Source organism: Capra hircus, chromosome 8 (genome assembly GCF_001704415.2).
Source record: "Capra hircus breed San Clemente chromosome 8, ASM170441v1, whole genome shotgun sequence".
In the NCBI taxonomy this organism is placed as follows: domain Eukaryota; kingdom Metazoa; phylum Chordata; class Mammalia; order Artiodactyla; family Bovidae; genus Capra; species Capra hircus.
Window position 1 is genome coordinate 14367947 of NC_030815.1, and position 21100 is coordinate 14389046.

Genomic DNA, 21100 nt, shown 5'->3' on the forward strand with positions numbered 1-21100 from the left:
TCTCTTCACTGCTGCTCCAGCAAAGCACTGCCGCTGCTTCCTACCTTGGATGAGGGATATCTCCTTACTGCTGCCCTTCCTGACCTTCAACTTGGGATGGCTTCTCTAGGCCCTCCTGCGCCCGCACAGCCACCACTCCTTGGAGGTTGGGTTGCTCCTCCCAGCCACCGCCCCTAGCCTTGGGCGTGGGGTTGCTTCTTCCTGCTGCTGCCCTTGGCCTCGGGCGCTGCTCCTGGCCTCAGAGGAGTGGTGGCTCCTCCTGGCCTTTGCCCCTGACCTCGGACAGGGCTTAGCTCCTTTCTGCCGCAGCCCCTGACATTGGACGCGGGGTAAAAAGGCTTCTAGCTATTCTTAATTATTCCTAAACCCTAAACTCAGCAAACTACTTTTGCCATAAATATTTACCTCACAAACAGGTCTCAGAAAACAATCCTTCCCATGGCCTCAAGTTGTGGCCTACGTGCTCATCCTGGGACATCCTTTGTAAAGATCCTTGAACAAATGTCAATGGTTATTTATAGATTATTTTCTGGGCACAACTATAGAAGACTTTGTGCTTTCTCATGCTTCTCTCAAGCACCTTAACATTCTTTCCAGCCAACTCAACTGAAGAAAGGAAAGAACAAGTCAGAATCACAAGGCCTACCTCCTTCATCTCGGGGCCATACCTGCAAGATGAGGAGAGGGGATTGGGGCCGTGCCTCCATTTTGTCAGTAATGCTTAACATGGCTCCCGACAATACTCCACAATCAAAGACAAAGAAAAAGCTGCAACAAGGTGGTAGGAGGAATGCAATCATAATCAAATCAAATCTCATAGCCCCTGGGTGGGCAATACACAAACTGGAGAACAATAATGCCAAAGTTCTCACACTTTTGTGAAGGTTCTAGGCCCCATATCAGGCTCCCCAGCCTGGGGATCCGGCAAAGGGATTAGAAATCCCCAGGGAATCTGACTTTGAAAGACAGCAGGATTTGATTACAGAATTTACACAGGACTTGGGAAAAGAGAGACTCTTGGAGGTCACAACAAAATATGCATGCCAGGACCCAGGGGAAAGGAGCAGTAACCCCACAAGAGACTGAGCCAGACCTGCCTGTGAGTGTTTGAGGGTCTCCTGCAGAGGCATGAGTTGACAGTAGCCTGTAATAGGGACAGGAGCCCCATAGTAATAGTTCTAGGAGGTGTGTATAGGCATAAGGCCTTTTGGATGTCAACTTTACCCTTACCACAGAGCCTCTAGACTCCAGGACTGAACTCAGTGACTAAAAGGGAGGGAGTAGAGCCACACCCATCAGCAGACAATTGGATTAAAGATTTATTGAGCATGGTTCTGCCCACCAGAATGAATTTAAATAATATAATGATTATATCTGGGCCTCCTCTGTGGCTCAGATGGTAAAGAATCTGCCTGTGATGCAGAAGAAGCAGGTTCTATACCTGGGTGGGGAAGATCTCAAACCAGTATTCTTGCCTGAAGAATCCCACAGACAGAGGAGTCTGGCAGGCTACAGTCCATTGAGCTATAAAGAGTTAGACTTGGCTGGAGTGACTGAGGACACAGGCAATCATTATATCTACTACTGTGGACAAGAATCCCTTGGAAGAAATGGAATAGCCCTCACAGTCAACAAAAGAGCCTGAAATGCAGTACTTGGGTACAGTCTCAAAAATGACAGAATGATCTCTGCCTGTTACCAAGGCAAAACATTCAACATCACAGTAGTCCAAGTCTATGCCCCAACCACTAATGCCAAAGAGGCTGAAGTTGAATTGTTCTGTGATGATCTACATGACCTTTTAGAACTAACACACACACACACACACACACACACACACACACACACACACACACACACAGATGCTCTTTTCATCATAGGGCTGGAGTGCAGAAGTACAAAGTCAAGAGATACCTGGAGTAACAGGCACATTTAGCCTTGTAATAAAAAATGAAGCAAGGCAAAGACTAATAGAGTTTTGCCAAGTGAACACAATGGTCATAGCAAACACCCTCTTCTACCAACACAAGAGATGATTCTACACACAGTATCACCTGAGGATCAATACTGAAATAAGATTATCTTTGCAGCCAAAGATGAAGAAGCTCTATAGCATAAGCAAAAACAAGACCTGAAGCAGACTATGGCTCCAATCATGAGCTCCTTATTGCAAAATTCAGGCTTAAATTGAAGTAGGGAAAACCACTAGACCATTCAGGTCTGACCTAAATCAAGCATGGCAATCCACTCCAGTATTTTTGCCTGAAGAATTCCATGGACAGAGGAGCCTGGAAGGCTACAGTCCATTGGGTTGCAAAGAGTCAGACATGACTTAGCAGCCAACACCTACACTAACACTTATGATTATATGATGGAGCTGACAAATAGATTCAAGGGGTTAGATCAGACAGAATGCTTGAAGAACTATGGAAGGAGATTTGTAACACTGTATAGGAGGCAGTGACCAAAACCATCCCAAAGAAATAGAAATGCAAAAAAGCAAAATGGTTGTCTGAGGAGGCCTTACCAATAGCTGAGGAGAGAAGAGAAGCAAAGGCAAAGGAGAAAGAGAAAGTTATACCCAACTGAATGCAGAGTTCCAATCAACAGCAAGGAGAGATAAGAAAGTCTTCTTAAGAGAACAATGAAAAGAAATAGTAGAAAACAACAGAATGGGAAAGATTATCAATCTCTTCAAGAAAATTGGTGATACAAAGGGAACATTTCATGCAAAGAAGGACAGAAACAGCAAGGACCTAACAGAAGCTAAAGAGATTAAGAAGAGCTGGCAAAAATACAAAGAAGAAACACACAAAAAAGGTTTAATGACCCAGATAACCATGCTGTTGTCACTCACCTAGAGCCAGACCTCCTGGAGTTTGAATCAAGTGGGCCTTAGAGCATTATTACAAAGGTAGTGGTGGTGATGGAATTACAGCTGAGCTATTTCAAATCCTAAATGTTGATGCTGTTAATAGACTGCTCTCAATATTTTAGCAAATATTAGAAATATTGGCCACTGCTGGAAAACTCAGTAGTGGCCACGAACTGGAAAAGGTCAGTTTTCATTCCAGTCTCAAAGAAGTTCAGTTTAGTCGCTCAGTCGTGTCCGACTCTTTGTGACCCTATGAATCACAGCATGCCAGGCCTCCCTGTCCATTACCAACTCCCGGAGTTCACTCAGAATCGTGTCCATCAAATCAGTGATGCTATCCAGCCATCTCATCCTCTGTCATCCCCTTCTTCTCCTGCCCACAATCCCTGCCAGCATCAAAGTCTTTTCCAATGAGTCAACTCTTCCCATGAGGTGGCCAAAGTACTGGAGTTTCAGCTTTAGCATCATCCCTTCCAAAGAAATCCCAGGGTTGATCTCCTTCAGAATGGACTGGTTGGATCTCCTTGAAGTCCAAGGGACTCTCAAGAGTCTTCTCCAACACCACAGTTCAAAAGCATCAATTCTTCAGTGCTCAGCCTTCTTCACAGTCCAACTTTTATATCCATACACGACTACTGGAAAAACCATAGCCTTGACTAGAAGGACCTTAGTTGACAAAGTAATGTCTCTGCTTTTGATATGCTATCTAGGTTGGTCATAACTTTTCTTCCAAGGAGTAAGCGTCTTTTAAAAGGCAATGCCAAAGAATGCTCAAATTATCCTACAAGTGCACTCATTTCACATGCTAGCAAAGTAATACAGAAAATTCTTCAAGCCAGGCTTCAACAGTATGTCAGTTGAGAACTTCCAGATATATAAGCTGCATTTTGAAAAGGCAGAAGGACCAGAAATCAAGTAGCCAATATCCTTTGAATCATGTAGAAAGCAAGGGAATTTCAGAAAAACATTTACCTCTGCTTCATTGCCTTCACTAAAGCTTTTGATGGTGTGGATCACAACAAACTATGGAAAATTCTTAAAAATGTGAGAATACCAGACCATCTTACTTGCCTCCTGAGAAACCAGGTCAAGAAGCAAGTTAGAAACAGTCATGGAATAACAGACTGGTTCAAAATTGGGAAAATGAGAAATGCAGGGCTGTATAACTCACAAACTGGAATCAAGATTGTGGGGTGAAATATCAGCAACCTTCAATATGCAAATGCATATTTCTAATTGCAGAAAAAGAAGAGGACCTAAAGAGCCACTTGATGAAGGTGAAAGAAGAGAGTAGAAAAAACTCACTTAAAACTCAATATTCAAAAAACTAAGAGCACAGCATCTGGTCCCATCATTTCATGGCAAATAGATGGGGAAAAAGAGGAAACAGTGCAGAGTTTATTTTCTTGGGCTCCAAAATCAACCTGCACAGTGTCTGCAGCCACGGATTAAAAGACATTTGCTCTTTGGAAGAAAAGCTATGACAAACCTGAAAGTGAAAGTGAAAGCTTCTCAGTCAAGTCCGACTCCTTGCAACCCCAAGGACTATACAGTCCCTGGAATTCTCTAGGCCAGAATACTGGAGTGGGTAGCGTTTCACATCTCCAGGGGATCTTCCCAACCCAGGGATCAAATCCATGTTTCCAGCATTGCAGGCGGATTCTTTACCAGCTGACCCACAAGGGAAGCCCCTGACAAACCTAGACAGCATATTAAAAAGCAAAGACATCACTTTGCTGACAAAAATCCATGTAGTCAAAGCTATGGTTTTTCCATTAGTCATACATTGATGTGATAGTTGGGCATAAAGAAGGCTGAGTGCCGAAAAATTGATGCTTTCGAACTGTGGTCCTGGGGAAGATATTGAGAGTCTCTTGGAAAACAAGGATAACAAACCAGTCAATTCTAAAGGAAATCAACCCTGTATATTCACTAAAGAGACTGATGGTGAAGCTGAAACTCCAGTAGTTTGGCTTCGTGAAAGGAGAGTGAAAATTTTGGCTTAAAGCTCAACATTCAGTAAACTAAGATCATGGCATATGGTCCTATCACTTCATGGCAAATAGATGAGAAAACAGTGGAAACAGTGGCTGACTTTATTTTTCTGGTCTCCAAAATCACTGCAGATGGTGACTGCAGCCATGAAATTAAAAGACACTTACTCCTTGGAAGGAAAGTTATGACCAACCTAGATAGTATATTCAAAAGCAGACACATTACTTTGCCGACTAAGGTCTGCCTAGTCAAGGTTATTATTTTTCCAGTGGTCATGTATGGATGTGAGAGTTGGACTGTGAAGAAAGCTGAGCACTGAAGAATTGATGCTTTTGAACTGTGGTGTTGGAGAAGATTCTAGAGTCCCTTGGACTGCAAGGAGATCCAACCAGTCCATCCTAAAGGAGGTCAGTCCTGGGTGCTCACTGGAAGGACTGATGTTGAGGCTAAAACTCCAGTTTTGGCCTCATGATGTGAAGAGCTGACTCATTTGAAAAGACTCTGATGCTGGGAGGGATTGAGGGCAGGAGGAGAAGGGGACGACAGAGGATGAGATGGCTGGATGGCATTGCCAACTTGATGGACATGAGTTTGAGTAAACTCCAGGAGTTGTGATGGACAGGGAGGCCTGGCATGCTTCAGTCGATGGGGGTCACAAAGAGTTTGACGTTTATTAGCAATGAACCACAACATGATTATGGAAGCTACAAACTCTTGAGATATGCAGTCCAAAAGATGAGAACAGAACAGCCCGCTTTTTCTTCAATAATTTTCTCCCACCTTTTTTTTACTGATAAACTATTAGCACTTTTCCCTGTAAGGTGTCTATTTCTCTCTAGTTGCTTTTACATTCTGCTATTTATTGTGATTTTACCTATTTGAATATAATATACCTAGATTTTTAAAACTATCAGTTCAGTTGCTCAGTCGTGTCTGACTCTTTGAGATCCCATGAATCGCAGCACGCCAGGCCTCCCTGTCCATCACCAACTCCCAGAGTTCACCCAGACTCACTTCCATCGAGTCAGTGATGCCATCCAGCCATCTCATCCTCTGTCGTCCCCTTCTCCTCCTGCCCCTAATCCCTCCCAGCATCAGAGTCTTTTCCAATGAGTCAATTCTTCTCATGAGGTGGGTGGCCAAAGTACTGGAGCTTCAGCTTTAGCGTCATTCCTTCCAAAGAAATCTCACGGCTGATCTCCTTCAGAATAGACTGGTTGGATCTCATTGCAGTCCAAGGGACTCTCAAGAGTCTTCTCCAACACCACAGTTCAAAAGCATCACTTCTTCAGTGCTCAGCCTTCTTCACAGTCCAACTCTCACATCCATACATATCATCTGCATATCTGAGGTTATTGATATTTCTCCTGGCAATCTTGATTCTAGCTTGTGTTTCTTCCAGTCCAGGGTTTCTCATGCTGTACTCTGCATAGAAGTTATATAAGCAGGAACTTGCTTCTATTTACTATTCTCTTTGTTGATGCCTTTCATCCACGTTGGAAATCTCTCTGTCACTATATTAACAAGTATCTTATATGTCCAATTTTGTTTTCTGTTCTCCTGAGACTTTAATTATGTTAAATCACTTCATAGTTTTCAAAAGAATTTTGATGCTTTGTTCTTTTTAAAACTAATTTCTCTTTTTGTGCTTCAATTTTATCATTTTCTACTGACCTGTGTTTAATCTTCTAATGAGCCCATTAGTTTTACTATTGTGCTATTATATCTAATAATTACTTTAGAGTATTTTTCTTAGTCTACATGCCTTCTTGAATGCTCTCTTTTAATCCACATTTCTTATGCATTCCACTAGATATCTTAACATTTTGTCATAGGTATTTTAAAGTCTTTATTGTTGTTTAGTCACTAAGTCATTTCTGACTCTTTTACAACTCCATGGGCTATAGTCCGTCAGCTCCTCTGTCCATGGAATTTCCCAGTCTATGACCAATAATTCCAATATGTGAAATTTCTTAGTGTTTACTGGTACTGAATATTTCCTTTCTCAAAGGTTTAACAGTTTCTTGATTTTCCATGGGTTTTTATATTGTGCCGTGCATTTCTATAAAAGTCCAAGAGAGTTTGAAATGAGTTATATTTATCTCCAGAAATGGGTATACTCATTGCTCTCACTTCCTTAGTAGAAAGTCAACAGTACCTGGAGAGTTTCTCTCAAGTTTTCTTCCCTGTTTCTGATTCTATGGTACAACCTTCAGCATCCTATGGAATCTGGTAGAAAATAGTTTAAAAGATAATATAATTTTGCTGGGGTAATACAATTTCTCTAGGGATCCTTTGACCCTAATCTGTCACATCAGCCAACACATGAAATAAAAGCTTTTTTTCAAAAATTAGGCTGACTTTTCTCATCCCAAGCTATTGCAAGTACCTTATCTTCTCTCTGTTTCAGTCACAGATGAGAATATCCATGGATTTTTCCTCTCTTCACTTTCTGGTATTTAGTTCATTTGTATTTCTTTGTATCTTCTATGATGGGTAGAAAATAATGGCTCTAAATATGTGGTTGATCTGACTTGCTTTTTATATAAGACAAGAGCAACATTCTTTTAAAACTTTTCAGTTTAAACCAGATGCATACACATTTCATTGTAAATTTTAAATCTTGTTTCTAAACCTCTATTTTGAAAAGTTCTATTGTATTATGTTTAAAATATTCTTAGTTACTTTTTATTGTTCTGTTGTTCATTCATTGTGCTATTCTCTTGACTCTAACATGTTGAAACCTTGAGTCTAAATTGTGGATTGTTCCTACACAGATAATTTAGTTTTGCTCTCGACTAGGGGCTAAAGGGCACTATTTATGCCCTTAAATATTTTGGCTAAATTTCAGAATTTTCAAGTTTCTTCTCCTACTTTACAATTGGCATGATGCTTAGACTTTTAATTCTTGCTTGAACATTGATATTTCTACCTGGGACAACCCAAGTTTTCTCTTTGTTTTTTTTTTTTTTTTAATGCCTCAGATGTTTATTTTAAACTAGCAATTTTCTGCTTATTATGCTCTTTTCCTTTCTTATCTCTTGGAAAATCCCTCTAACCATCTGAACATTCATAAATTCAAATTTAAATAAATTTTGTGACAATTTCCTTAGAAGTTTGTTGTTTTATAGCATCCTATAATGAAACATTATGTTTACCATTGATTCCAAGTAATTTATCACTGAGTGCCTTGTTATACAGAATGCACATTCAGAACTGGAGAAGGAAATGGCAACCCACTCCAGTGTTCTTGCCCGGAGAATCCCAGAGATGGTGGAACCTGGTGGGCTGCCATGTGTAGGGTCACACAGAGTCGGACACGACTGAAGCGACAGTAGCAGCAGCAACCGTATTCAGAACACATTCAGAAAGTGTTGAATGAATTCAAGAGTTAGCATGAATATTAAGTCAAGTGAAATATCAGTCTAAGGGGAAAGATTATGCATGACTAGATCTATTATAATCTCTTGCATATAAATGTCATTAGATAAATTAGATAGATTTCAATAAAACTTCATCTTTCGGTATATTTTGTTTGATAATATAACAGGGAAGTGGAAAGGAGATATCGAATAGGCAGTTTCAATAAGTAGGGTGGAACTTGGTAGACAAACCATGATGGATAATAAAGATTCCTGGATCAATTAATGTATTATCAAACCTGTGAGAAGGGTTGCCCTTTCTAAGAAAAGAGAATAGCAATTTAAGGTCCCTGTATGCATGTGTGCTAAACTGCTTCACTCATGCCTCACTCTTTGAAACCCTATGGACACAAGCCCGCCAGGCTCCTCTGTCCATGGGATTCTCCAGGCAAGAATACTGGAATGGGTTGCCATGCCTTCATTCAAGGGGATCTCCCTGACACAGGGATCGAACTGGTGACTCTTGTCTCATGCACTGGCAGGCAAGTTTTTTTGCCACTAGTGCCACTGGGTAAACCCTTTCAGGTCCATAATAGATGTTAAATATTGAGCCCAAAATAGAGAAGTGCCAGTAAAGTCAGGGTAGCATGGTCTCATCGAAGACCAACTAAAAGAGAATTACTTTTAGTTGCAATCCATGTAACTTTGAAATGTCACTCACTTATTTGAGTTGTTCTTCCATTTCTCTGTTCAACTGTTCTCTTAAGTAAGTTCATTATCTTTAACAACATACTTAAAAATAATGATTTTAGCCTTTTCTCAACTCAGAGCAAGGACCAAGTTCATCCTCAGTTTGAAATAGCTAAAATATAATGTATGGAAACGTAGAGTGCTGATCCACAATGCCATTCTTACATTGTTGAACTCAGTTTTAAAATTATATCCTACATGAGAAGAGTTTTTAACATTTTGAACAAAAGTCTAGCTTCCTGAATATATATATCTCTCTCTCTCTCAAGGACCTCAACACTGCATCTTGTCTTTATTATTTTCTTTCTTACCTGTGCCTCACTTCTGAAATGCTACAGAAGCTTTCACATCTTCCCTGATACCTATCAGGGACCTGCCACAAGGATGAGAATTTGAAAGAGTGGGGAGGCAGCCCCTGTAGATGTGAATAAACAGCAAAAGCCTTTTTTTCTTTCCAGAATTCAACAAGAGCTGACCTATTTAAGGTTTTCAGCTCTAGTATACTGGCTCCCAAACTAACAGTACAAGTCAGTAGATCAGTCTTCATGCAGGTACAATAGAGAGTTTGGTCCTTCATAAAAGGTGATTGACCACCCTAGATATCAGACAGCAATACAAACTCAGGGATTGACATGGTAAATGGACGTCTCATCTAAAATAAAATCAAGCTATTCATTAATTTATGCCCTTTTAAACCCATAAATGTTTTGTAACTCCTAGATTTTAGGGAAGTTTTAAAAGTCTGGTCTAAAATGCCATGGGCACATTAGCAGAAACATTGAAAGCTGATAGAAGCTTCCAGCAGATTGTAGTATTTATTATGTGCAGGCTCTAGAGGCTAAGAGCAGCTGAAAGGATGGCCGTGCCAACTGAAAATTAAGATTCTCTAAATAAAAGGCTAGTTGCCATTTAGCCTGATGTGCAAAGAACTAAAAATATAGTAGGACTCCTGTGAAAACAAAAATGGACCCTACTATCCTTGTGTAACTGAAAGTAGAAATGTTTGTATGTTATTTCATCAAAGTGTATAATTTAAAATAGATGCTTTTCTCTCCTTATGGATGAAAAAATAAGCTATGATGAACAAATAAGGTGCTGAATAAATATGAAAGTACATTTTAGATTACAGAGCCTTCTGCAAAAATGTATGTGTGTATTATCATTATTAATTAGCTCATATAAAATCAATGACAATGATATTTATTCAGTGTGGTGGATTCCATAAATTCCTAGCAAGTTTCTAGACCTATTGATTTTCAAAAATGAAAAATGGTTTTTGGTCTAAGTCCTCACTTCCCTCTTAGGCATGCAGCAGTGTACAGTGCTGGTATTGTGGCTCAAAGAAGTATTGAAGACATAAAGAAAATATGGCTCCCAATCAGCTCAACACATTCTGTCTAGGCACATATGTAAAACTGGGGGAAATACGAGTTGTCCTCCATTGATGCTTTGTATGATTACATTTAGGGAACACAGGAAAAGAAACAATTAAAATAATTAAAACGTTTGTTGTCCACCTCTCCTTGAAGCCTCAGGAGGATGGCTCTAATACACATGTTCTTAGTGAACTCACAATTTTCACTGACTCTGACAACACCAATGTTTAGATTTATGACTTGGGGTATAGATAAGACCCATATGCTTGAATCCTCCACACGTTGAGATTAACAGAAAGTGTAAACTAGCTCCATTCAATTTAAGAATGTTTATGGTCTTAAAATTGTGGATGCAGTTGGGTGTGTGTTGGAGGGAGGGTACCTGGAGAGGGACCTGGGCAGGAAGACAGTGAAGGGGAGTGGGATGATTGGAACATGCAGTCCTACTTCTTCCAGAATATCTGTGAGAGTAGACCTCACATGAATGCCATTTGAGCTTGCAAAATGCCACATCTACTGGCTTCTGAGATGGCCAATGTGGCAGCTGTTGCAAAGCAAGTCTGGAGGGACCACCTACTCACAGCTCATCCCCAGTTCACAGGAGATACCTCTAAGGAGAACCATCACATCACTCAATATAATGTAATGTCAAGGGAGTTCTATGGCCATATGGATCTGGGTTCTGTTAGGGGCTTTGATTCCCTCTGCAGTCCTGTCATATTGAAGAACAGGGAGTTTTCCAGAAAGATATTAACTCTAAAGCTTCATTAATTTAACACAGGTTTCTGGACTTTGTGATGCTTGTAGTTTTGTCATTTTAAAAAATTGTAATGTTTTTCTCATTCTCATGAAATGTAAACATTTGTATGTACTCTGTATTTTACCCCTTAAGGAGGATCATCAAAAACTGGAGTAATATTGTCTTTAAAGAAAGAATTCCAAGGCAATCAAGACAAATTGCACTTTTCTGGAAGGATATGTCTGATTGTTTTAATAATCTCAGTCCCATATTCCTGTGCTTTGTCTCCTACTTAAGGGGAGGGTGGAATGAATTGGGAGATTACAATTGACACTCCCATGTGTAAAATAGATAGCTAGTGCAAACACAAGCACAGGAAGTTTAGCTTGGTGCTCTGTGATGACCTAGATTGATGGAATGGGGTGAGGGGAGGAGAGAGGTCCATGAGGGAGGCAATATATGTATTCATATAGCCGATTCACTTCATTGTACGGTAGGAACTAACACAACATTGTAAAGCAATTATATTCCAATAACTAAAATAGATAGTCTGCAGACTCCTGCCTCAGCCATAAATTTTGTTCAAGGAGTAGAAGTTAATACTTTCTGATGGTTCAGTAATAAGAACTCCATGCCAAATGGACTAAGGCCACATTCAGATTCACTCACACAACCCCTGCTAGGGCATTTGATCAAATTTCACCTATCTTGGTAAATCTAGGCTTATTGATTTTTTTTCTTTAGTTTTAAGCTTTTTGCTGTGTCCTGAGGTTTCCTGCAAGGATCCCTCCAGAGATGAAAATGTACATTTCAAAGTACAGACTGAATGTCTGCAGAAGCCATACCTCTGCCCCAGAGAACTGGTTTCCCTGAAAAATCAATTATATGAATGTATCAGTGCTCCAAGTACAGGCAAGGGAGTAAATCAGGAAACTATTACTTAACTGTCAGAAGCACAGGGTTTCCTAAAGGAATACAGTCCAAATTTCTCAGATTAAGCCAGATCAGCAGAAAGAGATAGGTCTGGACCATTTATTGGTCCCTAGTGGAATTTCCTTTGTAATTGTGCTTTGGGGTGTCAGGAACAAGATATGGATAATTGCCAACAGTAAGACTGTTGTCCGGGGAGTCATTCATTGATTAAAAGTGGATATTCTTCCTGAGGATGCTGGGAAATAATTATTCCTGTTATTATGAGCACTAGTATTACTCCTTAAAATTATTAATTTCTATCCTATTAGTTGGAAAAAAACATGAAAGATTTTAATCTCTTTGTGATGACTTCTATTTGGAAACAAATTAATGACTCACCCTGGCAGGTAATACTTGGTGTTTCATAGCATGTATTTGTGTGTTGATTTCACTCCTATTTCCATTTTTTCCCCTTGCCTCTTCTTTTTGACTTTTAAAAATGTTATTTTTTGTCTTATAAGACAGAATAAAGACTTTTTCAGAAGAAAAATGTAGACATAAACATATACACTTATGTTCTAAAATAAATAGGTAAGAGTATAACATGAAGAAAGCCATACAAAGTCCCAAGGAAGATAAAGTGAGACAATGATCTATAGAGGACATGGTCAAATATAGGGGCAATTTTGCCTCTATATTATTAAAAATAAAATTTATTTAATATTAAAATTTGTGCCTGGTATTACATATTTGTTATAAGTAGTAGTCTTTGATCCTAATAAAGAATAGTGACATAATATAAACAGGAAAATAAAACACATGCACATTAAAACTGCATCACCAAATATCAGATGAAAGCCGTAATGTTACTAGTCTAATATAAGTTACTCTGGAAAGGTAAATTAATGTAATAGATTTTTCAAAAGAAGTGAAAAGACTGTGTCTGATTTCCTCTTTGTTTTAATAATTGTTCATAATATTTATTGATCATATATAATATACCAAGTATTTTGGAGGTCATACTAGGACAGTGAGAAACAGAATATACACTATCCATGCCCTCATGGAGTCTGAAACAGAGAGAGAGGCAGGCACAAAATGTGAGACAAAACAATCAAATAATCACACAAATCCATTTTTATGTTGTAGCAGGCAAGGAATAGCTTCTAAGTGTCAATTACTAAGTATAGATTCAGGGGATAGAATAATGAACAAGACAGACAATATCCTACCCTCACAGGGCTTACATTTTAATGGGATAGGATGAACAAACATGCTGGTCCCAGCCCAACAACGAACTGATCTGAGGGAGTGGTGCTGAAGAAGAATAAGGAAAAAGAAGACTAAGAAATAAAGTGGGGATCAAGGGCTGATGCCATTCACAGGCAAAAGCCCAGATCCTGAACCTAGCATGCCCTTTATTGTTAACATATACCTCCTTGTTTTGCCAAAGCAAAAACAACACCCAGTTGTGAATGGGGCTGGTGATGAAAGCAGGGTTTGATGCTGTAAAGAGCAAGAATGAATAGGAACCTGGAATGTTAGGTCCACCAATTAAGGCAAATTGGAAGTGGTCAAACAGGAGAAGACAAGAGTGAACATAGACATTCTAGGAATCAGTGAAGTAAGATGGACTAGAATGGGTGCATTTAACTCAGATGACCATTATATCTACTACTGTGGGCTGGAATCCCTTAGAAGAAATGGAATAGCCATCATGGTCAACAAAAGAGTCTGAAATGCAGTACTTGGATGCAATCTTAAAAATGACAGAATGATCTCTGTTCATTTCCAAGGCAAACCATTCAATATCATGGTAATCCAAGTCTATGCTCTGACCAGTAATGCTGAAGAAGCTGAAATTGAATAGTTCTATGAAGAACTATAAGATCTTCTAGAACTAACACCCAAAAAAGATGTCCTTTTCATTATAGGTGACTGAAATACAAAAGTATGAAGTCAAGAAACACCTGGAGTAACAGGCAAGTTTGGCCTTGGATTACAGAATGAAACAGGGCAAAGGCTAATAGAGTTCTGCCAAGAGAATGCACTGGTCATAGCAAACACCCTCTTCCAACAACACAAGAGAAGACTCTACACATGGACATCGCCAGATGGTCAACACCAAAATCAGATTGATTATATCCTTTGCAGCCAAAAATGGAGAGGCTTTATACAGTCAGCCAAAACAAGACTGAGAGCTGACTGTGGCTTGGATCATGAATTCCTTACTGCCAAACTCAGACTGAAACTGAAGAAAGTGGAGAAAATCAGTAGACCATTCAGGTATGACCTAAATTAAATCCCTTATGAAGGGACTAGATCTCATAGACAGAGTGCCTGATGAACTATGGAGGAGATACATGACATTGTACAGGAGACAGGAATTAAGATCATACCCAAGAAAAAGAAATGCAAAAAAGCAAAATGGCTGTCTGAGGAGGTGTTACAAATAGCTGTGAAGAAAAGGGGACCAAAAAGGAAAGATATACTCATTTGAAAGCAGAGTTCCAAAGAATAGCAAAGAGAGATAAGAATGCCTTCCTCAGTGATCAATGCAAAAAAATAGAGGAAAAGAACAGAATGGGAAAGACTAGAGATCTCTTCAAGGAAATTAGAGATACCAAGGGAACATTTCATGCAAAGATGGGCTCGAAAAGGACAGAAATGGCATTGACCTAAGAGAAGCAGAAGATATTAAGAAGACGTGGCATGAATACACAGAAGAACTGTACAAAAAAGATCTTCATGACCCAGATAATCATGATGGTGTGATCACTCACCCAGAGCCAGACATCCTGGAATGTGAAGTCAAGTGGGCCTTAGAAAGCATCACTACAAACAAAGCTAGTGGAGGTGATGGAATTCCAGTTGAGCTATTTCAAATCGTGAAAGATGATGCTGTGAAAGTGCTGCACTCAATATGCCAGCAATTTTGGAAAACTCAGCAGTAGCCACAGGACTGGAAAATGTCAGTTTTCATTCCAATTCCAAAGAAGGGCAATGCCAAAGAACGCTCAAACTACTGCACAATTGTGCTCATCTCACACGCTAGTAAAGTAATGCTTAAAATTCTCCAAGCCAGGCTTCAGCAACACGTGAACCATGAACTTCCAGATGTTCAAGCTGGTTGTAGAAAAAACAGAGGAACCAGAGATCAAATTGCCAGCATCTGCTGGATCATGGAAAAAGCAAGAGAATTCCAGAAAAACATCTATTTCTGCTTTATTGACTATGCCAAAGCCTTTGACTATGTGGATCACAATAAATTGTGAAAATTCTTCAAGAGATGGGAATGCCAAACCACCTAACCTGCCTCTTGAGAAACCTATATGCAGGTCAGGAAGCAACAGTAAGAATTGGACATGGAACAACACACTGGTTCCACACAGGAAAAGGAGTACGTCAAGGCTGTATATTGTCACCAGGCTTATTTAACTTACATGCAGAGTACATCAGGAGAAATGCTGGGCTGGAGGAAGCACAAGCTGGAATCAAGATTGCTGGGAGAAATATCAATAACCTCACATACACAGATGATACCACCCTTATGACAGAAAGTGAAGAAGAACTAAAAAGCCTCTTGATGAAAGTGAAAGAGAAGAGCAAAAAAGTTGGCTTGAAGCTCCACATTCAGAAAACTAATATCATGGTATCCGGACCCATCACTTCATGGCAAATAGATGGGGAAACAGTGGCTGACTTTATTTTTCTGAGCTCCCAGATTGCTACAGATGTTGATTGCAGACATGAAATTAAAAGACGTTTACTCCTGGGAAGGAAAGTTATGACCAACCTAAACATCATATTAAAAAGCAGAGAGATTACTTTGTCAACAAAGGTCCATCTAGTCAAGGCTATGGTTTTTCCAGTGTCATGTATGGATGTGAGAGTTGGACTGTGAAGAAAGCTGAACGCTGAAGATTTGATGCTTTTGAACTGTGGTGTTGGAGAAGACTCTTGAGTGTCCCTTGAACTGCAAGAAGATCCAACCAGTCCATCCTAAAGGAGATCAGTCCTGGGTGTTCATTGGAAGGACTGATGTCGAAGCTGAAACGCCAATACTTTGGCCACCTGATACGTAGAGCTGACTCATTGGAAAAGACCATGATGCTGGGAAACAATGAGGGTAGGAGCAGAAGTGGACGACAGACAATGAGATGGTTGGATGGCATCACCGACTCAATGGACATGGGTTTGGGTATACTCCAGGAGTTGGTAATGGACAGGGAGGCCTGGTGTTCTGCGATTCATGGGATCGCAAAGAGTGGGACACTACTGAGCAACTGAACTGAACTGAGCGGAACCTCATTGTACATGCCCTAGAGATATCTGTGGTTTACAATTGCAGATTGGGGATAAAGATATACAATACAGAGTCCTCAGTGTCAAACCTTCAAGCCTTTCATGACTTTGTTTAGCTCTTCGGCTACTGACGCCCTTTCTCAGCAACTCCCTCAAGGCTCTGGTTATGGGAACAGTCACTAATGGTTTTCCATCAGTCACATCAGTACTTCAACATCTTGTTTGCAAGATGCCTTTCCATGATATACTTTTTACTACTCCCAGCCCTTCACCTGGGGGTGATGAGAAAGTCATTCTCATTTTTCAAAGAAGCTCTGTTAATCATAGTACAGGCTGATGCGTAGTATATTTCCTTCAATACATGCATGTGCTAGGGAATAAATAACCACAATAAATGAAAAGGCATAAAAGTTAGAGGCTAGAGAAGGTAGTGGAGGAAGTTATATTTTAGATATGGTAATGAAAGATAATATATATTTCCCCTACTACTTCAGAAATTTCTTGAGCTTAACCTGTTATTGATTTCCTTTAGCACATTGTGTCATGAGTGAGTGAGTCTTTCTGCTGAACTGAGGCATGAAGAGAGATAGAAATGGACTGTAACTGCTCAGATTTTTGTTTAAATTTTAAAGAAGCATATTTTGGTTTATATTCATAAAAATGGCATTCATAGATATCTAAATAGAGATAACTGTAAATACCATAAGGATGCAGACTAAAATGCTGATAGGAATTATTCTTATAAAACTTTGAACCCAATATAGTTGTAAATACTTATTCCAGCACATAGAAGTTACTCAACAAAATTTATTGAATAAGTAAATTAAGAACTAAGAGTTGACACTTCCACAATACTGCAGTTTTTAAATTGTTTTCAATGGATCTCAGCTGTGTAGAATTGGAATATTCATCATCTTTGCCTTTGCCACTATCATTGATCTAAGAACTCTCTTTTAGTCACTTTTATCATTTGCCTAGCAAGCTATAGTTGACAAAATCACGTGTACTATCTCAAAATAGTTTTTTGAGAAACACATTCTCTTTATTAGAAGATGTAATAAGAGACCACTATGCACTAACTGAATAAAGCTGCTCAGCTAGGAAATAACACCTCCTGGTCTATTTCTAATGCCTGTGTTCCTTCTGCTACATTACGATGCCTTTCATAGTCCCTTCTCAGATTTGAGAGAGATCTTGGTAAGTGACTGATGTGTACTGAATATTGTGGTCAATGCAGTTTCCATCCATTGGTTGCCAGCAGAGATAATAAAAGCAGAAAGTTTTAAAAAGGCAACAAGTTGAAGAAAACAAATATGAATCATGTTTGAAGATATATAAGGGAGAAAGCATAAAAAGTTGGAATGGAAAAAGATAGGATTGGAGCAAATGGACAAATGGAAGATGTAGACTCCTAACAGAAAAAACTGGATCAGATGAGTAAAGCTCTCATGAGAAACAGCACCTGAAAGCCTAGAGCAGACAGTCCCCAATCCCACTATGGAGATATGGCCTCTGGGAGAAAGTCAGAACTAATTTAAGATAAACAGCTGGACAGGGTTATCGTTACCATCTTTCTAAATCCCATATATATGTGTTAGTATACTGTATTGGTGTTTTTCTTTCTGGCTTACTTCACTCTATATAATCGGCTCCAGTTTCATCCACCTCATTAGAACTGATTCAAATGTATTCTTTTTATAGCTGAGTAATACTCCATTGTGTATATGTACCACAGATTTCTTATCCATTCATCTGCTGATGGACATCTAGGTTGCTTCCATGTCTTGGCTATCATAAACAGTGCTGCGATGAACATTGGGGTAAACGTGTCTCTTTCAATTCTGGTTTCCTCAGTGTGTATGCCCAGCAGTGGGATTGCTGGGTCATAAGGTAGTTCTGTTTGCAATTTTTTAAGGCATCTCCACACTGTTCTCCATAGTGGCTGTACTAGTTTGCATTCTCACCAACAGTGGTAACAATAACCCTGTATGCAAGACAGCAAAAGAGACACAGTTGTATCGAAGAGTCTTTTGGACTCTGTGGGAGAGGGAGATGGTGGGATGATTTGGGAGAATGGCACTGAAACATGTGTAATATCATATAAGAAACAAATCACCAGTCTAGGTTCAGTGCAGGATACAGGATGCTTGGGGCTGGTGCACTGGGATGAGCCAGAGGGATGGTATGGGGAGGGATGTGGGAGGGGGGGTTCAGGATGGGGAACATGTGTACACCCATGGCGGACTCATGTTGGTGTATGGCAAAACCAATACAATGTTGTAAAGTAAAATAATAATAATAATAATAAAATAAAAAATTTTAAAAAAGAGCTGGACAGCAGAGGAAAGCAAACGATGGGCACAAATAAGGCTAACAATCTGCAGATTTTAAGATCTGTGAGTTTGGCAAACATCTAAAATGTTCAGGTATACCAAGGTAACTTTGAAAGTAATTGGATGCTACCAAGCTGACTCATTTCTGTGCAAAATGAAATGAAATCAATAAATTCAAGAAATAGCTCTAAGATCAAAAATTTTGAAAGAATCTTTGACCCATGAATATAGCTGTCCTACAGAAGAGCATGCAAAACAAAACTGATCTGTTTATGTGTAGGAAAATTATAGTTGTTTATGTACCTAAAGGAAAGTCGTTATCAAATAAATCCAAAATTTCCTTTCTGCTATCCATATTGATTCCATATGTTAATGTTGGAGTTTTATCTCCACTTCAAATTCATTGTTTGCATAAACTTTTTATATGGTACATAAAGACTTAAGAGAATCTTTTTTCAGACCTTTTATGTGTAAAATCTCTTAACTGTAATGCCTTCAGGGAGAGAAAGAATGAGATATTTTCATTAATTGGACAATCTCTTGATATCAAGGGGAATAGACTCCCCTTGAATTATATATAAATATGAATTACTTGAGTATATGTATTATTCCATTCATACATTATTTAAACTATTCAAACTTCAATTTTCTCATTATAAAATATAGACAATAAACTGTACTTAACCCAAAATGTTATTGTGGTGATCACATGAAATAAGATGTATAAGGTAATTACATAAATGTCTGGTCCACAAAACTTAGTCATGTTCACTTTTACTAAAAATCCACTTAATATTAAGCATTATAGCTCAGGTTCTGGAAAGTGGTGACAAAGATTCAATTCGCTACTCTGTCACTTACTATCTGGTTGATCCTGAGTACATTTTTAAGTCTCTGTGACTCAGTCCTCTCATCTATAAGGTGGGAATAAAATTAGAGCCTATACTGTAAGACTGCTGAACGATTATTATATGTAGAGCATTTAAACCAAAGCTTAGTACAAATTAAGTACCAAATAAGTGTCAACTCAGTATTAGCATACTGTGAGAGAAGATAATGGTGACTGTAGACAGAAGCAGTGATTCTTAATTGTTGGTTATAGAATGCCCTCTGCTAAGTTGAACTTTAGGACTCCTTCTTCAAGGAAAAGAAAGATAATAGAAATTATGTTTATAAGCACATTCACACAAAATTTTTCATGTAGTTTAAATATTCATGAACCATTTGGAGGCCATTTGTATATTACAGGCTATGAAATCCTATATAATATTTTTAAACGATTTTATGAGTGATAGAATAAAAAGAGCAAATGTATGCTTTACTTATACTACATATTACAGTATCGTTTTGATATTTCACTTGCTTATTATATAAGCAAAATCTGGGCTCAAAATATAAATAATTATAAGATAATCTGGAAAGGTTTATAATTGATATTATTCACAAAAAAAAATCTTTCAAAAGTTCTCAGTTGCTATGTTCCTTGGCCATAGTTTTGCTGAGAAAAAATCAAAACAGCTCTGCATGACAAAAATAATACACAAATTTTATTCCTCAAAACATCCAATACCTGCTAAAGAAAGCAACATGAAAACTTTGCCAGCATTAAATTATTTATAATGGTGTACTAATCTCTATAAGCATTCCCCAATATTTAGGTAGTAGAATTTTAACATCAATATTACATTGAAGAACATTTTTCATCTCCTCTCCAGAGAGATAAGAATTAAATTTATTTTCAATATTGTTATCATGCGAACAAGTAATAGCATTTATTCCATTATTGTAAGCCTCAATACATTATGATTTGGTTATAGTTCAAAACACACACTATAATTTTCACCTTGAATTGAACTGTGTGTTTTGAAAACAGTATGCATTCTGGAGATGATAGTGAATTTTTCAGTTAGTTTTTAATGTTGACACTTCCTTATATAACTTACACAGTAAATAGGAAAATCAGTCTTCCTTTGATAAGTGAGAAACCAAAATATTCTCTCTGAGAAAACCGCATAGCACCTGAGAGTGAGAATGATCTGTGGAATCAGGAAAAATGCTGACTATGGATTTATTGAAGTTCACATCATTGACTCACTGGACTTGAATTTAATTTTTTAATTAAAACTAAATTGTCAGGGCAGTTGAAATGGTTCTAGACTCATGAAGCAAGTGATGTTTGTTTTCTCTAGTTATCCATCCCTTATTTCTGTTTCCCTCATCCTCTACATGGAAGCCCTTCTCTCAGATGCTTAACAAACAGGAATTCATTTTGTTTATATAATAAAGTAGAGTAAAATATTAGTAGAGTACCTTGCAGAGTTATTATAAATTAGTTACACTACTTACAACACAGAACAGAGTGGAAATTTTCAGTAAATGTTAGCTACCCTTATTATTAATTTATATAATAGATGCTGTGGAAGAAGGTTTCACTGCAATTAAAATATAACACA